The 21,555-nt window shown below is 42.4% G+C and overlaps 1 long non-coding RNA gene across 1 annotated transcript in view; it reads right to left on the bottom strand.

Annotated features, from left to right (window-relative positions):
- LOC142140071 (uncharacterized) overlaps positions 1–16,584 on the bottom strand; it is a 55,735-nt gene extending 39,151 nt beyond the window's left edge. The window contains exon 1 of the long non-coding RNA XR_012688285.1: positions 16,455–16,584. This is a non-coding gene — a long non-coding RNA (uncharacterized LOC142140071). The remainder of the gene's footprint in view (positions 1–16,454) is intronic.
- Positions 16,585–21,555: the final 4,971 nt, after the last annotated feature.

Raw genomic sequence — 21,555 nt, 5'->3', positions numbered from 1 at the left:
GATAGCTGCCTTCTGGCAGGGTCTTGCCGACAAGATCAAAGACGCACTGACCTCACAAGGGTTACCCTCCTCCTTGGACGACTTGATTTCTCTATGCCACCGTGTAGACATGAGGTTTCGTGAGAGAGATTCTGAAAGAGTAACTTCTTCCAAAGCGCCTGTTCGCTCAGAATCTCAAGTTCGTCATCTTCCACCTCCAGTAGAACCAATGGAGGTAGGTTGTTCTAAACTAACATCTGAAGACAGGGAGCGACGAGTGAAAAATAGACTCTGCATCTATTGCGCTGACTCTACTCACATGCTGAACTCATGCCCTAGAAGGTCGGGAAATGCCAGGCCCTAACCAGTTCTGGAGAGGTAAGGTTAGGGTCCCTGGAGTCCTCTCCATGTTCTATGGATTCTAAAATCTGTGCTTTTGATGTTACCGTTTCCTTTGCTACCAAGTCATTTATGTCTCAAGCGCTTCTAGACTCTGGAGCTGCTGGAAACTTTATCTCTAGTTCTCTAGTGAATCAATGGTCCCTACCAGTGATTCCTTTAAAAGCAGCTATCGCTGTCACCGCTATCGATGGTTCTCGCATAATTAATGGACTCATCACTCAATGTACGACTCCATTGTCCCTTCAAATCGGAGCCTTACACCAGGGGAAAATTTCTTTGCTGGTCCTTCCTGTTACCACCAGTCCCATTGTACTTGGCCTTCCATGGCTTCAACTTCATTCTCCTCAGATTGACTGGAACACTCCTCAAGTCACTTCCTGGGGTCCGGATTGTCATCATAGATGTCTGTCTCAAGTTGTTCCACCCAAAATTAATCGAACTTCTATTACACCCTGTCCGCTGGGTCTTCCTCCACAGTATGCTTCCTTCGCGGATGTGTTCAATAAAATCCAGTTTGAACGCCTTCCGCCCCATCAGGCGGGGGATTGTCCGATTGATTTACAACCTGGAAAGAACCCTCCTAGGGGTCGTGTGTATCCTCTCTCGCTACCAGAGACCCAAGCAACATCTGATTATATCAAGGAGAATCTCCATTGTGGTTTTATTCGACCTTCCACTTCTCCCGCTGGAGCGGGGTTCTTTTTTGTTAAGAAGAAAGATGGGTCATTACGACACTGTATAGATTATCGTGGACTTAATGCCATTACCATTAAAAATTCGGTACTCTATTCCGCTAATTACCGAACTCTTTGACCGCATTAAGGGAGCCCGGATATTCACCAAACTTGATCTCCGAGGCGCTTATAACTTAATCCGCATCAAGTCTGGAGACGAATGGAAGACAGCTTTTAACACCAGGGATGGACACTATGAATATCTAGTTATGCCCTTCGGGTTGAGTAACGCCCCAGCTGTCTTCCAGAGATTCGTGAATGAGATCTTCCGGGACTTGTTGTATGTTTGTGTCTTCGTCTACCTGGACGACATATTAATTTTCTCTCAGGATCTGCCCACTCATCATCAACATGTGGCAGAGGTCCTTTCCAGACTCCGGAGAAACTCATTATTCTGCAAGTTAGAGAAATGTTCCTTTGAGTTATCCCATTCATGGGATATATTGTGTCCAGAGTAGGTCTAAAGATGGATCCGGAGAAGGTGAACGCTGTACTACGTTGGCCCCAGCCAACTACCCTCAGAGCAATCCAACGCTTTTTAGGGTTTGCAAACTACTACAGACGCTTCATTCAAGGTTTTTCCTCCATTGCTTCTCCAATAGTGGCTCTGACCCGTAAGGGCGCTAATACTAAACAATGGTCCTCCGAGGCCCTTCAAGCCTTTCACTTCCTCAAGAAGGCGTTCACTACCACTCCTGTTCTTCGACAGCCTGACATGACCCTTCCTTTCTTTCTGGAAGTAGACGCCTCTAATGTTGGTCTAGGGGCCATTCTATCTCAAAGATCGGAGCAACAAAAATTCCATCCTTGTGCCTTCTACTCTCGAGGTCTGCTACCTGCGGAGAGAAACTATACCATCGGGGACAAGGAGTTGTTGGCCATAAAAGCAGCATTAGAGGAGTGGAGATATCTGCTGGAGGGGGCTCGTCATCCTGTAACTATTTTTACTGACCACAAAAACCTGTTATATCTGCAGTCAGCTCAGTGTTTGAATCCTCGTCAAGCAAGATGGTCACTTTTCTTTTCTCGTTTTAAACTTATTATAACCTTCAAACCAGCTTCCAAGAATAGAAAAGCAGACGCCTTATCTCGGGCGTTTGTGGCGTCCTCTGACACTGAGGATAGTCCTAATCATCCCATATTGGATCCCAAATGTGTGACTCTGGCCACTTCTTTCACCAAGGTGCTACCATTTGGGAGAACCCTCGTGCCTCCATCTCTACGTAAAAAATTATTATCGTGGTATCATTCTTCCCGTTTTTCTGGACATTCAGGAGAACGTAAGACATTAGAAATCCTTTCTCGAAGCTACTGGTGGCCCTCTATGAGGAGAGATGTCAAAGAATTTGTGGCCGCGTGTGAGGTTTGTTCCCAGTTCAAAACCCCCCCAGAACACCGGCGGGATTACTTCAACCACTACCCATTCCTTCCAAACCATGGACCCATATTAGTATGGACTTTGTCACCGATCTTCCTCCTAGCAAAAGTTGCAATACCATCTGGGTAGTGGTGGATAGATTTTCGAAAATGGCACATTTTGTTCCTTTGACCGGATTACCTTCCTCATCTACTCTGGCTGACCATTTTATCAAGGAGATCTTTTGGATTCATGGATGTCCATCTGAAATTGTTTCGGATAGAGGAGTGCAGTTCGTCTCCAGATTCTGGCGAGCCCTTTGCAAGACCTTGGGTATCCGATTGTCACTATCATCCTCCTACCATCCTCAATCAAATGGACAGACCGAGAGAGTCAACCAAGATCTTGAGACTTTCATAAGGATGTTCTTCTCAGCCAACCAAGACAATTGGGTAGATTTGCTTCCATGGGCTGAATTCGCCCATAACAATATGTATCATGAGTCATCTTCAAAAACTCCATTCTTTGTGGTATACGGTCACCATCCGTCTCTCCCAGAATTTCCTGCCCTCCCTCCCACCCAAGTTCCTGCAGTGGAGAGTTTATGTCAGAGCTTCAAAACTATCTGGTCTCAGGTTAAATCCTCCCTGAAGAAGACATCTGCCAGATACAAGTGTTTTGCTGAAAAAAAGAGGCGAGCTATTCCACCACTTAAAGTTGGAGACTGCGTATGGCTTTCTACCAAAAATATTCGCCTGAAGGTTCCATCCATGAAGTTCGCTCCCCGTTTCATTGGTCCATATAAAATCACTCAGGTGATAAATCCGGTGTGCTTCAAACTACTATTACCTAAGAACCTTCGTATCTCCAACGCCTTCCATGTGTCATTACTCAAGCCTCTTATCATCAACCGTTTCTCTGTTCCTCCTTCAGCACCTCGGCCAGTACAAGTTCATCAAGAGGAGGAGTTTGAAATTACTCATATTCTGGATGCCAAAATTTCGCGAGGAGTTCTTCGCTTTCTAGTGCATTGGAAGGGCTTTCGTCCAGAGGAGCGTTCTTGGATCCGCGCAGATGATCTCAACGCTCCAGCTCTTCTAAAAAAAATTTACTCCAAGTTTCCGGGAAAACCCGGCTCCAAGTGTTCTGTGCCCACCTTTAAAAGGGGGGGTTCTGTCACTCACCGGACCGTGAGTGCCTCTGCGCTGGTGCATGGTTTTCTATCCTTCCTGCCGGCGCCTGTCCTGAGCCGCGGCCGTCCGCCATCTTGATGGACTGCGCATGCGCAGCATCCATGAACTCTTATGACCTTGCTTTTAACCTAATTGGTGGATCAATCACCTCTCCCTATTTAAGGCACCTGTGGCCATGGTATTGTTGCCTGATCTTGAGTCTCATTCCCTGTGAGTCTCTTAAGGTGTCTCCTGTGTCCTGCTCGTATCTTCAGTTTCCTGCTGGATTACCTGCTCTGCTCATCGGCGGTTCCCATACCTGCTACTGACTCCTGTGTCCTGCTCGGTTCTTCAGCTGTCTGCTGGATTACCTGCTCTGCTCATCGGCGGTTCCCATACCCGCTACTGACTCCTGTGTCCTGCTTGTGTCTTCAGCTGTCTGCTGGATTACCTGCTCTGCTCACCTGCGGCTCCCATACCCACTACAGTCTCTCAGCTCTCCTGCTGTGCCTGCATATCCTCGTTGGACAAGCTTCTCTACTCAGCAGCGGTATGCATACTTGTTATTGACTATCAGCTGTTATCCTGCATATCCGCTTTGGACAAGCTTCTCTACTCAGCAGCGGTATCCATACCCGCTATAGACTATTAGCCGTTACACTGCATATCTGTTTGAACAAGCTTCTCTACTCAACAGCGATATGCATACTTGTTATTGACTATCAGTTGTTATCCTGCATATCTGCTTTGGACAAGCCTCTCTCCTCAGCAGCGGTGTACATACCCGCTATAGACTATTAGCTGTGACGCTGCATATCTGTTTGGAACTAGCTCCTCTGCTCTCCAATTGTATTTATACAGTTATAGACTCTTATCACTCCTCCACTTATCCGCACCTGGACAAGTCCTCACCTCATCACAGCAGTGGTACAACTTGCTATACGCAGACCACTGACTCTCCCGCTACCTACCTACACCTGGACAAGTCTTCCCTTCACAGCAGTGGTGCAACTTGCTATACGCAGACCACTGACTCTCCCGCTACCTACCTGCACCTGGACAAGTCTTCCCTTCACAGCAGTGGTACAACTTGCTATACGCAGACCACTGACTCTCCCGCGACCTACCTGCACCTGGACAAGTCTTCTCATCACAGCAGTGGTACAACTTGGTATACACAGACCACTGACTCTCCCGCTACCTACCTGCACCTGGACAAGTCTTCCTTTCACAGCAGTGGTACAACTTGCTATCCGCAGACCACTGACTCTCCAGTTACCTTCCTTCACCTGTTCACGTCCACTCTACTCTCCTACCAGTACAGCTGCAAGTCACTGACTCTCCTACCAGTATAGCTGCAAGTCACTGACTCTCATCTATTCCATTGGCATTCTCTCTCCATCTGCTGTTATATACGTTCCTACTATTCACCCTACTGCCAGAGGACCCCTGTGTAAACCCTGCCCCTCTGGTAAGCATTATCAACTGGTGAATCCTGGGCAGAACTCCTAGTGCCCATGACAATGACTAAGGTAACTGATCAAGGTAGAGCCATAGATTAAGTATATCTAGGGCCTGATTCATTAAGGAATGTAAGGCAAAAATGGAGTAAGTTTTCTCCTGGACAAACCATGTTACAATGCAAGAGGTGCAAATTAATTTATAATTTTGCACATAATTAAATAAAGGGCTGTTTTTTCATGTAACACACAAATAGTTGATAGCTTCATTTTTACATCAAATTTAAAGTTGATCTAGGACATGCACTATCTCAACTATAAGTCTGTCCCCACATTTTAAATTTACCTCCCCCTCCAATGCATCATTGTTTTACCCAGGTGCAAAGTTACTCCTTTTTTGCTTTACGTTCCTTAATGAATCAGGCCCCTAGACTTTTGACACTGCTACATCAAAAACTACTAAATAAATTAGGAATTGATTGCCAAGGTGGTCGAATGGATAAGCTATTAGTTGAAGGATAGAAAACACAGAGTGGCAGTGTATGGAATGCATTCTGAAGAGGCAAAGGCTACCAGTGGAGCATCCCAGTGATCTGTACTTGGACCAGAGTTCTTCAATATATTACTGGTGACATTACTAATGGTATTGAAGATAAAGTCTGCCTTCTGCAGATGATACAAATTATCCAACATGGCATACACATGGGGTTAAACAAAATTATTGATTATCTAGGTAGACAAGAGGAATGGCCTAGGGCGTGGCTACTGCAGTTCAATATGAATAAAATGCAAAATGATGTACTTGGGATTCAAAATACTAAAGGCTGAATATAGCATTAATGACACACAGATATCAACTAAGCAATAAAAGGGATCTAGGAGTCATTACATCAAAGCAATGATGAAGACCAGTCAAAGGATATGTTGCATTGTGAGAGTAAATATAGCATTATACGAGAGCTTGTAAGGACTCTCTATAGGTCATTGGTCCTCCCCACCTTCAATACTGTCTTCAGTTCCGAAGGTCATATGTCCAGTAGGACATAAATAAACTAGAGATTATGCAAAGAAGGGCAACTAAAATGGAAGATGGGGTAAATCACAAACTTACCAGGACAGACTAAAGGACTTCAACACGTATAGCTTGGAACAGAGAAGGGAGATGGGTATATGATTGAAACATTCAAATATATCAAAGTGTTTACAAGGTACAAGAAAGAAGCATGGTCAGAGGTAAAGAAGTATTAGAACATACATTAGAACTGGATTGTAATAGGTCTGGAGGAAATCCGATGGAAGAATTACTCCATTAAAAGGTTAATGGATCAGTGTAATAATACATGATAAAACAAGCACAAACAAGTAAAAGAATGAATGGTTATATATGTACGGTTATAAAATCATGCAGAGGATATGCAACAAATTCAAAGCATACATGCATAAAAAAGAGCTAGCAGACACAGTAAGAAAATCAGCACAATGTTTATAGCTCTTTAGCTAGATATGTAGGCGCTGGTAACGCTGAGAACTGATGGCCAGCACGGGTGGCTCAGTGGTTAGCACTTCTGCCTCACAGCGTTGGGGTCATGAGTACGATTCCCGATCATGACCTTATCTGTGTGGAGTTTGTATGTTCTCCCCGTGTTTGCGTGGGTTTCCTCCGGGTGCTCCGGTTTCCTCCCACACTACAAAAACATACTGGTAGGTTAATTGGCTACTATCAAAATTGACCCTAGTCTCTCTTTCTCTCTCTCTGTCTGTGTGTGTATGTTAGGGAATTAGACTGTAAGCTCCAATGGGGCAGGGACTGATGTCAGTGAGTTCTCTGTACAGCGCTGCGGAATCAGTGGTGCTATATAAATAAATGGCGATGCCGATGATGAAGATGATGATGGCCACAAGAAACCGAACAGTTTGGAAGTCTTACGCTACATGTCCCTATTAAGAGTGTCCTGGTCCGGGGTCTGCTTAGGATCAGTTTCAGTACTAACAGCGGACTGCGGTGAGTGTACTCGCATCTTGCCGCGTGTGGAACGTGGAAGTGGCCGGTGGAACGCAAAGAGTACGATGGCTGCAAAGTGTCCGTTACCGATGCGTTTCATCCAGTGATTCGGACTATCTCAAGGATAAAATTCCATATACAGATGGAGCTATAAAAACCTAGTCCCCATTCCTGATTGGAAAAATCTGCTAATACAGGATAGACATAATACTATCCTAAATCTGAAAAAATATGGGTCAGACTTTAATTATTTTATGGGCAGACTAGATGGGCCAAATGGATCTTATCTGCAGTCAAATTCTAATTTACTTAGTGTTCTGGATTCCTCCTGAAGTCCAAAAAGATACTGGTAGGTGCATTGGTTTATCACTAAGTTGTGACTAGTGTGAATATGTGTGTTTGTGTGCCTCTAGCAGGAATTTTGATTGTGCAGCACTGAGTTGTGTAATATGTTGGCACAACAAAACTGTGCTTAACATTGCTTGTATTATATTGTATTGCATTAACCATGTATACATGTATTTGATGTTGTATTTTCTATTATACAAATTCTTAAATGATGCCAGGTGTGGCCATAAATATAACATTATCCCATAATATTACCATATTGTATTGTAGTAATTCTGTTGAAGTACTGTATTGGCAGTTTTGTAAGAAAGCATCTACACACAATGAAATCCCATGTTAATTATGCATTGAGGAGCATCTTATTAGCACATTGCTGAAGTGGGGGGGCTGCTGTGAGTGAACCTACTGGGGTAGAGATGTGGTGAAGTAAGAACAAAAAGACTTTTCCTTTTAGAATATTAGAAGCAGAGTGAGTATGGATGCATGTGTGTTCTGAAACCTCTGCGGGCTTTGTAAACCCTCCAAAAGTGGGATGACATAGGACCTTGTCTCTGCCATATGGATAGAGGAGTGAAGAGCATGGCTCAGCAGCCAGGAGAAGTACTGATTGCAAATGTAATGAGGAGGTATCAGGAAGTGTATATTGTGCAATGCTGTGAACCCCTTTGTAGTGTTACTCATAGTGTTACAGATTTTGTGTATTGTTTTGGTAAGAGTGTGGTAGCATTGTCTTGGTATTGTCACATTGAGTGCACATTTGTAATTGACCTTAAGTTACACTGTTGAAAATGTATAGTAGTGAGCACTGTCTTATTAGCATATACTGTACATTTCCGAGTAAATTAATATTATACAATGAAATATCTGCACTTCCCAAGTTTTCCTGTGTATTGAGAGACAGAGTGGAGAATTGATTATCTCAAATATGTTAAACAATGCAGTTTTGGCTGAGCAACTTTTATTGTTTCTACCTTCTAATTGCTGTTTCCAAATTGAAAAACGAGTTTTTGCTAACAGTGATTACAGAGCGAGCCCTGTAAACTTTGTAAAGTAATTAGAAATGCTCTCAAAACTTTTCCATTAAATGAAAGAGATTGATCTTTTAGTTAACATTAGAGTCATGTCTGCTTGTTTTTCCTTGGTGTCCTTTATATCTAATGGTATATTTTAGATTTAAGTTGCATTACTATATTTTTATATTAAAACACCCTTTGGCTTTATTTTAGATTTATTGAATTTTGAGAAATATCAATAATAAATATGCTATTTTGCCGTATTCTTGTAAAGATCTCCAATCCGCACATAAAGCCTGTAGAATAATTTATTTCATATTTGTCTGTTAAAAATAATTTTTAGGATTTTTTTTTTAATCTTGATTTAAACATGAATTTAATTTTATCTCCATCATCTCCATCACCATCTTTTATTTGTAGGGTCAGGGACAGTGGAGAAAACAAAACATAGATAAAGAACAGAATAGGGATATACAATGTTGGACAAAGAGGTGCAGATGCGAGAAGAAAATAGTAGTGGTAATTTAAAATAACTCACCCCTGGGCATCTAATATATATAAGCCTAGCGGCGTGTGTTAGTGTGTGTGTGTGTGTGTGGAAAAAACTATTTTCTCAGAAAGGGCTCATCCAATTGACCTGAAATTTGGTATACTGACATTATTTGACCAAAAAATTATAATAGTGAAGTCATTTAACTTCCATAATCCCCCCTTCCCCCCGTGGGAGGGGTAGTAAAGGTGATGATACCTAGGATTGACTTATGTCCATCCGAAACAGGACTGCCGTTTAAGCTAAGACGGCGGCAGTTCCCTTTGAAGGCGGCATTTGCTATGACCATTAACAAGTCACAGGGTCAAACACTTGACCGTGTGGGTATTTATTTACCAGAGCCTGTCTTTGGTCATGGGCAATTGTATGTCGCATTTTAACGAGTACGGAGAAGCAGTGATGTGAAAGTGCAGGTTATGAATACTGCCCTTCAAGGAAGACTGATTGAGCACAGCGATAAGGTGTTTAGCAGAAACGTTGTGTATCGAGAGGTTTTAGAACAGTAAGACGATGGAGATTAAGGATGTGACGATGGAGATTAAGGATGTGGCGATGAAGATGAAGGATGAGGTGATGGAGAAGAATGATGAGGTGGTGACATGTGGACAAAACCACGTTAAAAAAGGGCGCTTACGTCGGGAAGTAACGCTTTTTCCCTGAGGAGGCCTGGTCTAGCCCCAAATGCATGCCAAGAACCTTTTTAACACCTTAAGTAGCTTGATTTGACTAGAATGCATGAGTATCATGCACGGGTTAACTTGTATCATAATATGCTGCTATAATTATCCTTTTAACTGAATTAAGGCACATCAAAATATACTTTTAATGGAAGCATCTACTTTATCTGTCTTCAAGAAATAAATTGTATGAAATGCTAATATATGGATTATGAATGTCAATATCTCTGCAAACATTCCGATAGGAAAAAAATACAGAAGGGATTCTGTTCAATCTCTGCACAAATATCTTTCTGTTTGCAGAACCCTGTTTCTATTCAGTGGTAATTGGATACATATGTAATGAGATACAATGTAACATCGAAACTAATGGGAACAAGTTATTCTAGACATGGCTTCTATACAGGGGAGCGCTGGCAAATTTTATCCCGGGAGGCAAGAGTCGACTCAGCAGCTTATGTTAATGGAAAAAAATGCCGGTGGCCCAGTGACCGAGCCCAAGGTAGAGCAATATGGGACCGGCCCGGGGGGCATATGGCCGCCTGCCCACCAGCCCAGCCTGCTCCTGCTTCTATATGTAAACAGAAAACACGTTCTGTTATATTGCTAGACGCGTTAGCAGGGGTGTGATACAAATTAACAGAGGAGGTGTAAACGACAGTGACTGCCACAAACCCACAAAAACTAAACTCACTTGGCCGACTCATAATAAATGATGACTGACCTTAGCAATGACACAAGAAGTCCCCGACAGTGTGATAACAAATCCCGGACAGCAGTAAGAACGGCAGCCTTTATTGACGTAAATTTAAATTGCGACCTCTATATCAGTATTTTTAAAGAGGCAATGCCGAGTCCCTAAACCTAACCTTATTCTTATTACTAACCCCAACCCCAACCCCAACCCTAACCCCAACCCTAACCCTATCGCTAAGCCTAAGTGTGAGAGTTAGATGGTATGAGAATCTGCATTGCCGCTTTAAAAAGACTGATATAGATGTCGCAATTTAAAATGACGTCAAAAGACGCTGCTGTTCTTACTGCTGATCGTGATTTGTTATCACACTGTCGGGGACTTGTTGTGTCATTGTTAAGATCAGTCATCATTTATTATGGGCCGGGCAAGTGAGATTAGTTTTTGTGGGTTCATAGTAGTCACTGTCGGTGTTATCAGCACCGTTAAAGTGACTACCACCAGTTAGCGGCACTTTTATTTTTCATTTGAAAGGAATCTGCAGGAACCCCGATGGACCGATTTACAAATGCTACTAATAGTCGTTAACTGATGTTACAGCCCTAAAGAAGAAAGACATAGGGGATATTTACTAAGTTGTGGTTCTTCCAAACCACAGGATTTCACGTGATTTGATGTGTGATTTACCCTGCATTTTATCAAGCTTCGAGGTTACCAAACCACATTGCAAACCGTTGCTGAGTGATCAAAGAAAAAGACAGTTCGTGAGAGGTGAAATAGCTCATACTGTTTGAGTTACCTTGCATATCGCAAAGGAAAAATAAACAAATACTTAAAGGAAAATAAAGGTTCTCCTTTACAATCTCTAACAGTACTGCCTGCTCAGCATCTGGATCGGTCCTCTGGGGGTATAATAAGGATTGGGCTCTTATGCCTAGATAGTACCGTTCCAATGCTGACTAGCACTGGGACATTCCCAATACCCCTGGTCATTGGCTACCAGTGTAAAACTGTCCACATATGGTGCAAGATCTTGTGGCACTACAACTGCCAGCATGTACTGACAGCTCATGTGTGCGCTTGCATGCTGGCGCTAGTAGAACTACAAGCGCCAGCATGCACATGTATACTTGCACTTGTAGTGTCACAAGTGTGCACTATCAATGGTGTCCCCATAGTAGTCAGGGTTGAGTCATGCTATCTAGGACAGTGTTGGCTAATCTGTGGCACTCCAGGTCAGGGGCGCACGCAGGGGGGGCTTCTGGTTCTCCAGAAACCCCTCCCCTCCTGCGAAGAACAGGAGCTAAACAGTGCCCCTACATATCGGCACTGTACTGTACAGCAGCCGCGGCAGTGTCAAAGAAGCATCCGTGGTGGTGCTGTATTTTATTGTAGTACAATACAGCACCGCCGCAGATGCATCTTTGACACTGCCGCAGCTGCTGTACAATACAGTGCCGCCGAAATGGAGCTGCTGCGCATGTACTGCTGCATGCGCAGCAGCTCTCTCTAAAAAATGTTTTTTGGGGGGAGGGGAACCCCCTTAAAAATCCTGCATGCGCCCCTGCAGGTGTTGTGAAACTACAAGTCCCAGCATGTTTTGCCACTATATAGCAGCTTATTGCTGGAAGTGCACCCTGGGACTTGTAGTTTCACAACACTTTGAGTCACAGGTTAGCCAACGCTGATCTAGGAGCTGGGGGCCTGTTAATTTTACTGTGAATTTAATACATGTGAACAAGGCAGGTGGCTCCCCTCTGGCCTGTCGGGTTATGTACCATACACCTCGCCAGTACTGCACACCCAGTTGTACCGTGCTGTTTAGGGGTTCGCAACCCACGCACATTGGATGCAGTTTGAGTTTTTAACCTTCAAACTGCAGGGTGATAAATCCTGAGATTTGGTTCTGACGTGTGGTGGTTTGCAAACCGCATACTAATCCGACTCCTTGATAAATGTACCCATTTTTGTATGTACCACGATTTTATTCCCCATTTGGGGAATGGCATCTATAAATAAATGCTGTTATGATCCTGTTATTAAAAAGCAGTTAAAAAGGGTAATTGGTGCAATTAGAACCACCAACAGTTCGAAGGTAAAATAAATTAATTAAAAATATTATTTGTATACCATTTATACATGATAATTTACGATTCAAGAAATGTGAAGAGCAACTTAAATTGTCTCCAATATTTTTACAATTAATTTTTCTAAATAGATGTTCCGATGGCATTTTATATTTGCAATCTCTTTATTACAGTATTTCACAGTTTCGAAGTGGTTTATTAACTCGACATTCCCTGTTTCAAAAGCGCTAATTATAGGAAGTGTTGACAATTGTTTTTTGTATTTGCTTTTTCTAAAAGGCAAGAAACACTTTTCCAATGCTGAAAGGGATGCTGGGAAATGAAGTACTATTACTGTAATTCTTCAAGGATCATTTAACAAAGAAAAGGAGAGGAGAATGTACATACCAGCAAGAATAAAACATGACTTCCTGTCCACTTTGGGACCATCTTCTGAATTAATTCAAACTTTTCATTTTACCTTCTTATTATCTTCTTAAATATTACTCATTGCTGTCTCCTGTATGTCTTAATATGTCATGAGTATAAGGGGATGTCAGGAATGTCTTTATATTTACTGTCACATTTGTACATTGGTTCTTTTCTTATTACAGTGGTATTTGTGGGCAGAGCTGGATTAAGGCTTCGGGGGGCCCGGGGCACTTAAGACAGGGGGGCCCCTAAGATCTAAAATTAAGGACATAGTGACACATCCTGCATTACATCACGTACAGCCCACAGTATGACACTTACAGCTCTCCCAGAGGGCTCGCTTAGGTTGTCTGCATAAGAAAAATCATTGCTTCCACAAACTAAAATACTGTACATTAAAACAATCATCAAAACACCATATTAAAATGGGTATTGACACCACACATTAAAACTAGCAATGATATCACACATTAAAAATACCATTGATAATGTACACTAAAACTAGCAATGATACCGCACGCTAAAACTAGCAATGATACCGCACTTTAAAAATAAAATTTATAATGCACATTAAAACTAGCAGTTATACCGCAAATTAAAATACCATTGATAATGCATCACTGGGCATGGCCAGGCCACCCTCCTACAGACAAAAAAACTGCATTGTTGTGTACACCATTGAATGGTCACCAAAAATTGGGATTGTCCCACTAGAATCACAACATTTCACAGACTTTGCTGCTCTCTCCTACCTGTTCTTCTCACTTTCACCACCTGTGCTGCAGGTTTCTTTAGTTGCGACTTGTCTGGATCCTGGAATGTTAGGAGCGCTATTTGGAGAAAAAAAATGGGTACATTTAGAAAATTACAGCCACCCCCGGCGTTAAATCAGTACCACCCATGATTAATAATTAGGCCTTCCTCCAGCCCCAGGATTAAAATAATAGTATTCACATTTAATAAATAAACCTATTTCCCTCCCTACAAACAGCCCCAGCAATAAATTAATAGTATCTACATTTCAGAAATATACCTATTTCCCGCAACCGTCACTGCCATTAAATAATTCATAGGCACATTTAATAAAGGGACCTCATTCTCCCCAAACCACCCCATCTTAAATCAATTGTCCCCACTATTGTGTCCCCCCCCCTTTTTCCTCATGCTGTGTCTCTCACCCTTTTTTCTTATACTGTGCCTTTCTCCCCCCTTTTTTCTCATGCTGTGCCTCTCCCCCTTTTTCCTTACTGTGCCTCTCTTCTCCCCCTTTTTCCCCCATAGTATGCCTCTCTTCTCCCCATTTTCCCCCCATAGTGTGCCTCTCTTCTCCCCCTTTTACCTCCATACTGTGCCTCTCTTCTCCCCCTTTTTCCTCCATACTGTGCCTATTCTCCCCCTTTTTCCTCCATACTGTGCCTCTCTTCTTTCTTTTTACCTCCATACTGTGCCTCTCTTCTTTCCTATTTCCTACATACTGTGCCTCTCTTCTTTCCTATTTCCTACATACTGTGCCTCTCTTCTTTCCTTTTACCTCCATACTGTGCCTCTCTTCTTTCCTTTTACCTCCATACTGTGCCTCTCTTCTTTCCTATTTCCTCCATACTGTGCCTCTCTTCTTTCCTTTTACCTCCATACTGTGCCTCTCTTCTTTCCTATTTCCTCCATACTGTGCCTCTCTTCTTTCCTATTTCCTCCATACTGTGCCTCTCTTCTTTCCTATTTCCTCCATACTGTGCCTCTCTTCTTTTGTTTTACCTCCATACTGTGCCTCTCTTCTTTCCTTTTACTTCCATACTGTGCCTCTCTTCTTTCCTATTTCCTCCATACTGTGCCTCTCTTCTTTCCTTTTACCTCCATACTGTGCCTCTCTTCTTTTATATTTCCTCCATACTGTGCCTCTCTTCTTTCCTTTTACCTCCATACTGTGCCTCTCTTCTTCCCTTTTTCCTCCATACTGTGCCTCTCTTCTTTCCTTTTACCTCCATACTGTGCCTCTCTTCTTTCCTTTTACCTCCATACTGTGCCTCTCTTCTTTCCTATTTCCTCCATACTGTGCCTCTCTTCTTTCCTATTTCCTCCATACTGTGCCTCTCTCCTTTCCTATTTCCTCCATAGTGCCTTTCTGCGTTATTCCCTTTTTTTTTTACTTACCTTTCTGTTAGCTTCTTTCTTCTCCTCTCTTCTGTCTTCTTTTTTCTTTCCTGGTCCTCTCCGCGCTGCTCCTCACTGAATGACAGGCGTGACTTGATGACGTCACGCCTGTCATTCAGTATCAACAGTGCAGAGAGGAGGGAGGAGGAGGGACGCCAGCGCCGCGGTGAGGTGAGTAGTGTCTTTTTTTTTTTTTTTTACTACCCGGCTCCCCCCACCAACGAAGGGAGCCTCGAACCCCCCCCCTTCCGCCGCCGCCGCCGCTAAAAAGAAAAGTGTAAAAAAAAAAAAAATCAGTAGAAGTTATGCGCGCGGCGGCGGGGGGCCCTCGGAGAGAGGGGGGCCCGGGGCACGTGCCCCCTGTGCCCCCCCCTTCATCCGGCTATGTTTGTGGGTGTATAAGAGAACTTCCCCAAATGTGTCTGGATGCTTCAAATGGCATAAAAAAAAACCTGCCTGACACCTGGAGGTATATTTACTAAACTGTGAGTTTGTAAAATTGGAGATGTTGCCTATAGCAACCAATCAGATTCTAGCTGTCATTTTGTAGAATGTACTAAATAAATGATAACAAGAATCTGATTGGTTGCTATAGGCAACATCTCCACTTTTTCAAACCAGCAGTTTAGTAAATATACCCCCTGATCTCTTGCACCTCTGATGACATATAAAAAAACAAGTCCCTTTTTGTAGCTGGAAGGTTTTGCTTTTTACTAATCTGAGAACATTCCAAATCTCCACCCTTTGAGGCGCATGTAAATATTTTTTGTTCTGTAACAAAATATTCTTTTTGAATTAGGTTGCAATGCAAAGAACATTATTGCACCTACTCCAGATTCAGCACAGAACACCCCGATCAGCTAGTTTCCCATGGAAGGAGCAATATTTTGCAGTCCCACCTACGTTGCAATTGGGGCACACAAATCAATACGCTTTCCCATAAAAAGCCATAAATAATATATTGTTGTCTTTTTAAATATATGTTCCCATCATGCTGCTAATGGTTAGTTACCTATTCAGAGATGTTCTGTTCTGTACAGGGTGCGCTAACATTATTCCTCTGTTTGGCGCACCAAATGCAGAATTTCTCCACTTTAATTATTTAGTTCTCTAAAATCCAGTGACCCCCATGAACTTTGCTGTCAGACATATATCAATTGCATAAGCTGAGCAGACAGAAAATGTCTGGAGCTTTACCATTTAAACCATATCGAAAATATTTTGTGTTCCTGGCCAAACTTATCCCACAAAACACAGACTACGTTCATGACCTCTTATTTTGTGTGGGTCACCCCAAAATAGATATTTTGTCACGAACGGCTTGTTAAACAGGCTCACAACACCATTCCCATAGCAACCCAACTAACTCACTCCTATAAGAAAATCCCAAAAGGTCTGAAAGAAACGCAAAGCTTACCTCAAACTGTCAATTCCATATTTCTGCTGACAGAGAGAACTACCCTTGATACTCAGCCGTGTCTTGTTATAAGCGGCAATTCATACAGGAGATCTAAATGAGATCTTGTTCCAGACTCTGTATTATTCTATTGTCCTTCAATGTTCACAATGTGCCCATATGTCTAGATACGGAGATTTTCACTGCCAAAAATATGTTCCATACAAAAAAAAAATAACATTACATTATTAAGAACATGAATATATTTTTATTAAATATTTAATGGTTATGGGAGAAGAAATGCAGAGCGGAAGGCAGTTCAAGATAAAAGCATCTTAAAGAGGGCATACTAATATATATCAAAGGATATGTATGCTGAATAATAAATATGAAAAGATTAGAGCGTTTATACTTAACTAAATATGTTGATTTGCAACATTCTTTCCTCTGCAGAATGTTGCGATGTTAGGGAGAAGAAACTTCTTTGACAGAGCAGTCACTGAATGACTGATTGCTCGGAAGACTTTCTTTTCAGAAATGCACTGTGGATTCATATAGAGGGGCAGTGAGAGTGACGGTAGCAGTTCAAATCACATCAGTCCCATTGGTACCTGGAGGCGTAACACCTACACCTCTTGGCACCACCCTTCTCCTGGAGGGGCGTCGAACCTCACAATTAGACTCATCTCACCTTTTCCAGGTTTCATTCTTGGTACGGTGCCTCCAGCTGAGTCACTTCTAATCTTTAGGTTGTGGGTCCTTGCAGGGGCCACCAGATGACCCGGGAAACTCATACCTGATTCAGTAAAAACCACTTGCAAGAACAAACACACATATGCTCACTGATGGTTAAGTCAATTGGCATGTTTATTTAGATAAAGGCCAGGTCACCTATGGACTAACAGATTGTGACTATTGGGTGGTGTTTGTAAATGGTTTCTAACAACAATAATGAAAAAGGATATTACGCTGTATAACCGGAAGATTTTGTGGGTTAAGTGTAGCAAAAAGCAAATACTTGGAACAGGATGCAAGCTGGAAAATACAATAGATATGTCAAAATGGAATAACAAATGAATACAATTGACAGTATAATGGACAATAGCATAGAATAATAACGCAATAACAATACACATGCACAGCCAATACTGCAGTGATAGTGGTATTTAATAATAGTAACTCACAATCTGTTTCAGACTAGGATATACAATAAAGTCTTTGAAAATGTCTCTGCTAGAAGGACACTTTTGAAAATGCACAAAACAATGATAATAAGGGTAATTGTACCTTTATTTGTTTGCTGCGAGGAAAGACCCTGCAATTGCTGGCAGCATATTCAAAGTGTGGGTTAACAGCTTCTTAATGCACTATAAGAATGCACTATTTGTCTACAGATGGAGACAGATGTAGTGAAAGGGGACGAGTAGTCCCTTAAATGATTGCAGTGCAGTTTTATTCAGGTTATTTACACATGCAGTGAACACTGACCAACTCTGGAGCGTTGCGGGATTATCTGAACACGAATCAAAGATCTGGACTGTCCTTCATTGACTCTTCTCATCATATGGCAATGTGAAGGGAGCAACAGCAGTATGAGCAGCAGGAACCTGGAATAATAACAAAGAAACAGGACAGGCAACAAACAACTTGAATACTTCTGGACTCTCCCTGGTTCTCAGTGGTGTGTCAGTGACCTCTTCTTCCCTTTGTGCTGGTGTCATGGTTTCTCTTTTCCTCTTGGTTGGTGTCTGGCTCTCTTTTACCCTGTGCAAGACTTGTATTCCCTCTGCCTCTCTCACAGCTTGTATAGGATACCAGTCAGGCTATTTTTTGACAATGGCAGACTCCAGTTTGGGATTTGCACTTCCCTCTGATAGTCTTGTAACAAGCTCTAATAAGCTTGCAGCCTGACAAATTGTTGCTCTTCTTCACCATACTTAGTCTTGTTGTAAGTGTAGAAGTCTATTAGTATAACAACTTCCTCTGTGAGACTGGTGGCTTATAGGGTGTGATGCCATTCTCATCTCTCTCTGTCTCTCTGTCTCTATTAGTGGTAAAGTCTCTATACTATGCAGGACTCTTACATCCATAGTACTCACAGAGAATGTCTTTCCCTAAAGACGCTTTATCAGAATTGAAAATGAGGCAAAATGTCATCGTTATGCCGTCGGATCTCGCCAGGTTTTGAAGTCTAGAAGTACCGCCCTCCACGGCGAACCAGCGCCATTTCACAGAGGGACACAGAAGGGGTAGCACAGTCTGTAGAACAGTTGGGCAGCAACATAGATAGAATAGAAAAAGGAGGGGGTAGCAGTGTTCAACAAAGTCTACAGTGACATTCAGGAGAGCTCCATTGCTCCATTCCTAATTGTCATTGCTGAAATAGAATTAATAGGGCAGGCTTGGTCTTCTAAGCAGTCCTATAATGTACAGTGTTATATAGGTAACACACAAAGAGGAGAGCGCCATTGCTCCATTGCTAATTCTCATTGCTGAAATTCAAATACTAGGCCTGGCAGGCTTTTCTTCTGACTTTGCAGTCAAATTGTACGGTGTTATATAGGTTACACACAAAAAGAAGGGCTCCATTGCTCCATTGCTAATTGTCATTTCTGAAATACAAATACTAGGCCTGGCAGGCTTTTCTTCTGAATTTGCATACAAAGTGTACGGTGTTATCAAAATGGATTCACAGCAGTACACAGAAGAGCAGGAGCACCAAGCAGCTGCTGGCACCAGTCATGATGATAGTAGTCCCTCTGTGTCATCTGGTAAAGCCTATGTAAAAGTGCATAGAGTTTTTAAGTGAGGGAAGCAAAAAATGTAAAAAACACCTTTTACCTTCGTCAAGAAAAAAAGACCTGTAATCCAGGCAAAGTTATCTGCAGAAAAAAATAAAATTGCCAACATGCCATTCTACACACACAGTGGCAAAGAAAGAATGAGGCCTTCGCCTTTCTCTATGAGTGCTAGTTCTGCAACTGTCACTGAGGCATCTTCTTGTAAGGTCAGTCATAACCAAGCAAGACCTTGTCATTCGGGCTCCAAAAGTGGTGTCCAAATACTTTTACATGTAAAAGCCGAGCTGGAAGAAAACAGTAAGGCATTAGAGGAAAATGTATGCTCAGATTGAGAAATGACACAAATCTCTGAGGAGAGTCCATCCACGAGTGCTATGTGTTATCGTGACCATTCTGATAGTGTACTCATAAAGAAGGCCCCTTTCAGCATTTCTGCAGATGTGTGTCTGAAGTGTAGCCAGTGATACACCAATTGAGGATGCCACTTTGGAATTGCACCAGGATGAGGGGTATATTTGTGTAGCCGATGAGGGCGCTAATGCAGATGTTAATGAGGATGATGTTGTTAGTGTAAGTCCTGCACCGGTGGAAGCAGTTCTGACACGTGATAAGAAAAAGGCCATTGTCATGCCTGGACATAAGACCAAAAAATCCACTTCTTATGTATGGAATTATTTTTACCCAAATCCTGACAACAATTGTCTAGCCATTTGTAGCGTATTTAAAGCCACAGTCAGTCGAGGTAAGGACCTTAACCATATAGGAACCTCATCCATGTTACGCCATGTATATGTATTACCTTCCACTTTGCTGTTTCATCAAGTGTTTGTAATCTGCACTTTACATCAAAGGTATCTAACTAGATTATAATTTTGTGGGAATTGGGGTTGATTCGAAGCTCAGTGATTAACTCGTTTTTTGCTGGGAATTACAATGGCTCTTTTTAGTGCATTGTCTGGCACTCTGGATTGGTGTGGGTCTGATAAAAGCATGCATGCCAGGGTGGTCAGTGCTCGTTGCCATGTATTAGCTGTAGAATTACTTCAGTTGTCCAACAAACAGGTGGAGCGATCAAATGAACCATAACTGGTTTCATGAACCAAGGACAATTCCATCCTGCACCATTTTCTTTTCTGCCACTGCTGCGTGCCAATGTGTCCTAGATGTGCTATGAACTGCAGTGTGTTTGAGTCATTGCTCTGTCGTTTACCATCCAGCCAGGTCGCTGCGGTATTTGTCTGAAAATGTATAAAAAATATTATTGTGACCTGTGAGGTGGTCAAAATTGACTGTAAATTACTTGAAATTAGTGTTATTTTGGTTAATAATAGTGTAGGAAAACAAAATGAGCAAAATTATGTGATTTTAGCATATTTTAGGAATTTTTCTAAAAAATACAGGTCCAAAACCAAAACCAAAACACACGAGTGTGGTTTTGCCAAAACCAAAACCAAAACATGACGCTAATCCAGATCCAAAACCAAAACCAGTTCACAGGGGTCATTGAGCATCTCTAGTGGTTTTACATATCGACATCTCCAAGGATCTCTCCTGTGGTCCCTGATTTATTGTAACATGATTTTGATGATAGTAACTCGTCTGATATACTTAAACTGCTACTCCGCTCTTGTGAGACGCCTCCATAAACTTATACTGCTTTCATACTGCCGCCCCGGCAATATTCCAGGTTTTTCAAGCCGGGTTTTTGCCGGGGCTCGGAGCGTCCCAGCTCAGAAACACCATTCATACTGCACCTTGGACCTGGGAATTTCCCGGGTTGACCCCATTCATACTGCACAAGTCTGTGCCCTGGCAATTTGTGGGAGTCATCACCAGAGCAGTTTTCATTGGCTGAAAAATGGTGATGTCATTGAAAGGTGACTGGTTTTTTGATGCATAAAGATGATGCAAAAGTGGGTGGTGATTGTTTACCATTTACCACCATCCACCATTTCTCCTAAACTCCTTCTCGAATCTTCCACGGGCTCCCACCGATGGCATCATCCTCCAGAGACAGGCAGACAGCCAATCAGCTTGTTTTCTGTGCAAAACGGGTTGAAAAACCCGGGTTGCACCATTCATAGTGCAGGCAACCCGGGTCCGAACCGGGAATTACCCCTCGATAAATCCCGGGTTGAAGACCCGGGTTTTTAGACCCGGGATTTTTGACTTGTACCATTCATACTGCACCAAGACCCGGGTCGTTTGAGCTCGCCCTAGTAAAAACCCGGGATTTTGGTGCAGTATGAATGGGGTATAAAAGTGTTCTTAGGTTTATAGAGAGGCAGAAAAATGTGAAGATAAGCAAAAGTTTAAAGGTC

The sequence above is a fragment of the Mixophyes fleayi genome, chromosome 2 (assembly GCF_038048845.1).
Source record: "Mixophyes fleayi isolate aMixFle1 chromosome 2, aMixFle1.hap1, whole genome shotgun sequence".
NCBI lineage: Eukaryota > Metazoa > Chordata > Amphibia > Anura > Limnodynastidae > Mixophyes > Mixophyes fleayi.
Note: the sequence above shows the minus strand (reverse complement) of the source record. Positions and strands in the feature narration are given on the sequence as shown.